The following is a 5985-nucleotide window of genomic DNA, read 5'->3' as shown; positions in this document are numbered from 1 at the left end:
GACACAAAACAAGATCAAATGTCACTCATCATAACTGCGAGCACGTATGCATATGAGCATAATACTAAAGAGCAACATCGATCTGCCCTGTCTGGGCCTGGGTTTCGGGTTCGGTTTCGGGATCGGGATCGGCTTCACAATTGGGATCCTCACTCCTTCTACCAAAGCAACCTTCTACTTTTAATATGCAGGCGCGCATGCGCTGACCGACTTAAGATTGCCAAGTGGCAACCACAAGAGCGACAACAACCTCTTTGCGACATCTTGTGCAACTGCACAGGGAAAATACTGAGTGGTATTATCCATATATCAAAAATAAAAAACATTTCTATATGAAATTTGGAAAAAATATTAGAAAACTTAAAATTTAATTTTAAATAACATTTAATTTAGAATACAATAGGGAGTATTTTAAAAATATACACTTTAAAATCTAAACAACATACATAAATATAAGATACATTTTATTGACTGGAGGCTTAAGAATATATCTTTGCACTCTTTAATAGAGTTTTCGAACTTTTAGAGACAACATAAAATAGAATTCTATTAAAATTCAGTCAATGTCAGTCAATACACATTTTTAAAATACTTATTTCCACATTGTATTTTCAGTTTTCCTCTGTGTATCTTACAGTTCGAGGACCCCAAACTGCAACGAACCTCTTCCCGGTTTTTGGACTGGTCTAATGCGCACGTTTGGTGCATAATGAATCGAGGGTTGCCTCAAACCTTCATAATTTTCGGTGACATTTCCTTCGTTTCCGCGGGGCACTTTCCTCTCAACAACCTCAACGTGGATTTATGACCTTTAATTTGTATGTCCGACTCGACACTCGATTAATTGGACCTCCCCGAAGCCTGGCTACTGTGCATATCATTTAGGGCTCTGGGTTCTTATAGTTTGGGTTCCTATTTTCGGTTCGGGGCGGGGCACTTTCGCTGGCCTACTGTTGTTCGTTTGATGAGCATTGATGGTTGGTTTGGTGGTTTTGTCCCACCTGCCACGTTTCGATCACCCCTTTTTTCCCCTAGAGATGAGGAGCTACGTATTAACCGTAATTGTATGCAGAGGACGTGGTGTCTGGTGATTTTCTTTTACCGGGGAGTGTACTATTAAAATGGGCTTCTGGGAATGTGCGACCTTGCCACCGTTTGTCATTTGCCAATTGTGAATTCTCACAGTTGCGGTTGTCCACCCGCTTTGTCCATCAATTTATGCAAGTAATGTTTTGATTTGTACCTTTCAGGTGCGGATACACACCCACAATGGTCCCGGTTCTCAAAGTCCCAATCCCAGACGCGATCAATTTCTGTTTTGACAGCTCTCCGGCTGTCAGGGGAGTTGAAGTGTGTCTAATTGATGGTGGTTGGTGGGCAGGTCACAGATGTTTAGCCATGTTTTAATCGAAAAACCAATATCAAAGGCGTCGCAGGCATTCGAGTGACATCTGCCGGTTGTCCTGGTGACAGTTTTATAACACTTTTAAATATTATTTAGGCCTTGGGTTACGTGTTTATTGCCAGGACTTCGCTTTCTATTTCTAATTCCAATCCCTTTCTCAAGCCCACGGACATGGACATGCGTGACCAATCGCGTTAAGGGCAGAAAAAAGGGTTGCCGGGTTGCCCATTGATACAATTAAAATTGCGCTGCAAATGTGCCATGAAAATGCAATCCCAGGGTGGGGCCCACATCGTTAGATTTTACGATGCGGCTTTCAAGCCCCCCCCCCCCCTCCCCAACTGGGAGTCCCAGTTCCGATTGCCCCCGGTATTTCCTAATTGAATTGAAGAGGTGGGATCGCAAGTCGGGCAAACTAACCAAGTTTCGGTGAGTCAGTATCCGTATCCACAGCTCCACACTTTCGGCGGGTTCATAAACAGCTCGTTTCCCCCCTTTTTCGGAATGGCTTGTTTTGCATATTAACAAGATACTTCCGCTCGAATGGCACTTCGAGTACGCTCCCGTTTGTCGGCTGGGCACGAATGAAAACGTAATGTAATTTCCCCATTTTCATATGTCACAGGCTGCCTGTGAGGCATTTTCATTGCATAATTAACCCAGCCCACCCATATTTCGGTCTTTACCTGTTCAGCAGGTGGGAAAGGTGTTTTCTTGTACTGCCTAGGAAAACTTTGGGGATTGCTCATTGACTTTGATGACACCACTGTCTTAAAGTTTATAAAGTTATAATACTGCATTAGCATAGAATGGGACTCAAGATATCTTATCTATACTAAATATTCTTTTTTCTTTTCTCCCTTTTATATTTTTCATCATAATAACTTTTATAGTCTAATCATTTTTTTATCTATATTGGCTAATCTCAGCTCTTAGTAAGGCCTTTCCATTTGATTTCTGTTGACTAATAATGACATCTTAAAACTAAGCTCTTGAAAGCTTTTCAGACACTTACACCTAGCCTTGACTTTAGCAAATTACCACCTTAAAACTAACCATATTATGGTGGCTATAAAGAGCCAACTCCGGTTTCACACCAGTTCAAACTTAATTTTACAGAAAAAGACTACAGCTCAATAATCGACCAGGGCGAAAACTCATTTGCTCAATCGAAGAGCGCGCTGAAATTATCGCAGATATTTCGCTTGCAGCTCCCACGCTGTATCTTAAAGATACTTTTATTGTGGTTCTTCTTCGCCCCTTTTATTTATTTACTCGTTTTTTTAGCCCGATCTTGGCGATTGTCTGCGCGCAGGCGTAATGAGGCAACTCCACTCGCTGAGCAGCAATGTCAAATACGCAGATCTCTTCAACCGATTGGCGCTACGTGGGAGGTCCCTCGATTTTTTCTTTTGATCTGTCTCATGAGATGAGCCACACCCACACACACACGAATGTGTGTGTGGATCGATAAAATAAAGGGTTTGGGATAAACCCTTCAGATGGCAGTTGAATTTGCATGCGCCAGCCCAAAAACTCATTAAGTTCGGGGGAATTAGAAGCGCCGCCAAATGGCCAAGTGCTCGTAAATCTCTGGCTAGTTTTGCCCTCCAAAACAACACTCCAGTTTCCCCCACCGAAGCGTGAGCGCATTTCGCTGTAAGTTGGTGTTTCATTAATAATCCCCAGCTGAAAGGGCCGAGATGGCCGGCAAACTTGGCTGGCGGACTCTTCATAAATCTTGTGTCGCATAATTACAGTTAAAATTTATAAGCTTATCTCCTTAGCCGCAAATTTATTGGCCGAGCCCAGCGTCCAAGTAACGCTCAACGTGGAGCGTCCGTCACTCGCAGAATGTCGTTCACCATGCAGATAGAGAAATCTCTTTTATCATATCAGAAATCTTGATATGTGGTTCAAATGTTGTGAGGTAATTTATTGGACATTTTTCGTGAAGAATAATCTTTTTTACAATATGATATAATATGATAGGATATCAATAATTTTTAAATATATTTTTAAGATGTTGCTTTAATAATGTTTTAAAAATCTTCCAAGTATTGGAAACTTAAGATCCATGCGCGGATCCACGGGGGAATATATGAGATATATCTCCCCACTCGGGTTAAAAAATATATGTAACATGTAGTTTATTCCAAATTTTTTGAATTCTACTCAAAAATCGAATTTTAATATCCTCCCAAATTCTGGATCCGTCCGTATTAGGAACATATATTTTTAGTTAAAAGATTTTTTACAGCTTACAATACCAAGTGTAGTTTTGCGGTTGGAATAATACCTCCTATTATTATTGACTTGGCTTACATGCATGGAAGGATAATATTCTGAGTAATATAGCATTCTCCCGGTGCACTTTTCAGTTCCCGTTCTCGTTCCGGTCACCCGGTTCGGTTTGCGTTGGTTCCTTTTGGTTTCGCTCATTAAACGGTCTCCAAGTATCGGCTAAAAAATGTGTATTTAAAACGGCGTGAAAACAATTTGTTGCCAATTTTATGACGCCTCGCCACTCAGCAGAACCTCAAAGCCCCCTTAGCCCCTTTTGAGTCCGCCGTGGATCTGCAAAACAAATTCATTTGAAGTCTGTGGTCTTTGGGTACTAAGTGTCAACCCCATAGATTTATGCGTATTGTCTTTTTTTCGGGTTACTTGCGCTGGCATTCCGGGAACACTCGGACTCTGGACCCGGGATTCTGGATGCTGGGATGTTGGATGTTGGCTCTGTTTTCTGGCTTTAACTCTCGCCAAGGCTGCGAGCTGCCAGACATTAATCATTTGGCGCAGGGGGGTTAAGGGAAGAACAGTTTGCGGCAGCATTCGAGGCGTTGTAATGTGCGGCTGCAAGGGGTTAAGGTGGTCAAGGGGGGCTTGGGGGGGATTACGGGGGCTTGAGGCGCAGGACAGCGGGATTAATGTACGCGGACAAGGTATTTGAATGGGCCTTTTTATGGTCACATTTATTGAATTTATAACGTAATATACTCGCACCCATGACTCATGGCGATTCCCGTCTTCTCGCTGGCAAAACAAAAAGTTCAAGTCCACGATCCGATTCCAAATCCAGTTTCAATCCGGCAGAGGCAATAAAAAATTATGCTTAAACAAAATACTCGCAACAATAAATTCAGCAAAATATTACTAAACTTAAATTGACTTTTTATGAAGTTATATCTTCCCCAGACGCGTGCCATAAAAAATCACTTAGGCCGCGCGGAAAACTCCCACGCACAGTGGAGCCTCGCGAACGTAATAACGTTATAACGCGGCCGTTGTTACGTAGTATATCTGGCCTTTGTTCGACTCTATAGATACGATACGATATGATACCAACCCAACCAACAAATGTCGCCTTCGATGTGAAACCCAAAACCGAACCGTAAATCATTCACGGCGAATTAAGACGTTTTTTTTATTTCGCGCGCTTTCGAAGGCGACGGCGAATTTGTTGTTGCTTTGTCAGTCAGTCAGTCGAGCACAAAGGCAAAAGCCAAGCCACAAATTAAAGATTCCATAATGGTATACACTCAATACTATACTTTGCTATACTTGTTATACATTTTGTTTATGGCCTGGGGAATGGGTTTTAGTTGCTCATCGATAAAAAAAGCTAATATCAAATGTTAAAGGTTTACTCAAGGCCAAATTTTAGTTCTTTTCTCACAAAGATACAAATGATATAGTATCTTTCTGATTGAAGGATTGATATCAAGGCCCTAATATCTTGTATCTTAACTTTCCCCATATTTCGTGACTTAGACTAAAATTTTGAAAGACATCAAATTATTATACTTTGAAGACTATATCATAAAAGCATTAAATCTATTAAGGAAAATGATTTTCTTAATAACATATTTTTTGGTCTTCTTCACATCAAAGGGAGTTTTTAATATTTTAGTATTTTTTTGAATTTAAAGAATTGTACATTGAAAACTATAAGATTTCTTCAAAATAATAAAGAGAAATGATATCTTTCAAATAGTATTAACAATTGCATCTTGATAATTTAAATATGATTATAATGATGATATGATATGATGCTCGTAGGAAATAAAAATTTCAAGTATCATTTTATGAAAACAATATATGAAAATACTAATAGCGATCCATCTTTCTCATATTTTAAAAATTTAATTGTTGGAAAAATATATTAAAATAATATTACCTTAAAATGATAAAAGATTCTTGTGTCTTTCAAAGAGTAATATCAAGTATTTAAAAGAGAAATAAGTTATTTATTTTGATCTTTTATTTTCGATATTATAATATAAAAAGAGTATAAAATACTAAATGATTACCAATTTAGACCAATACATCAATTTTTTTTTTGGTCTTCCACTTTGTTTGGCCTCTCGAACTTCAGCAGGTGCTACGTGCCTGCGATCCACTGTACCGCCCGGCCACCCCCTCCCGCCTTAACCCACTATCGCCTGCAATGACAGACACATTTAACACCTACGCGATGTTGACGCTGCACTTCAGTGCGAGGAAAGGCAAATCCAAAGCTCTGCGGGCGCCGCTTTCGTCGCTTTGACGCCGCTCCGGCCGTCAAGGTGTCAATTTGT

This window comes from Drosophila subpulchrella, chromosome 2R, assembly GCF_014743375.2.
Source record: "Drosophila subpulchrella strain 33 F10 #4 breed RU33 chromosome 2R, RU_Dsub_v1.1 Primary Assembly, whole genome shotgun sequence".
Classification (NCBI taxonomy): Eukaryota; Metazoa; Arthropoda; class Insecta; order Diptera; family Drosophilidae; genus Drosophila; species Drosophila subpulchrella.
The sequence above is the reverse complement of the archived record's forward strand: the minus strand, read 5'-3'. Positions refer to the sequence as shown.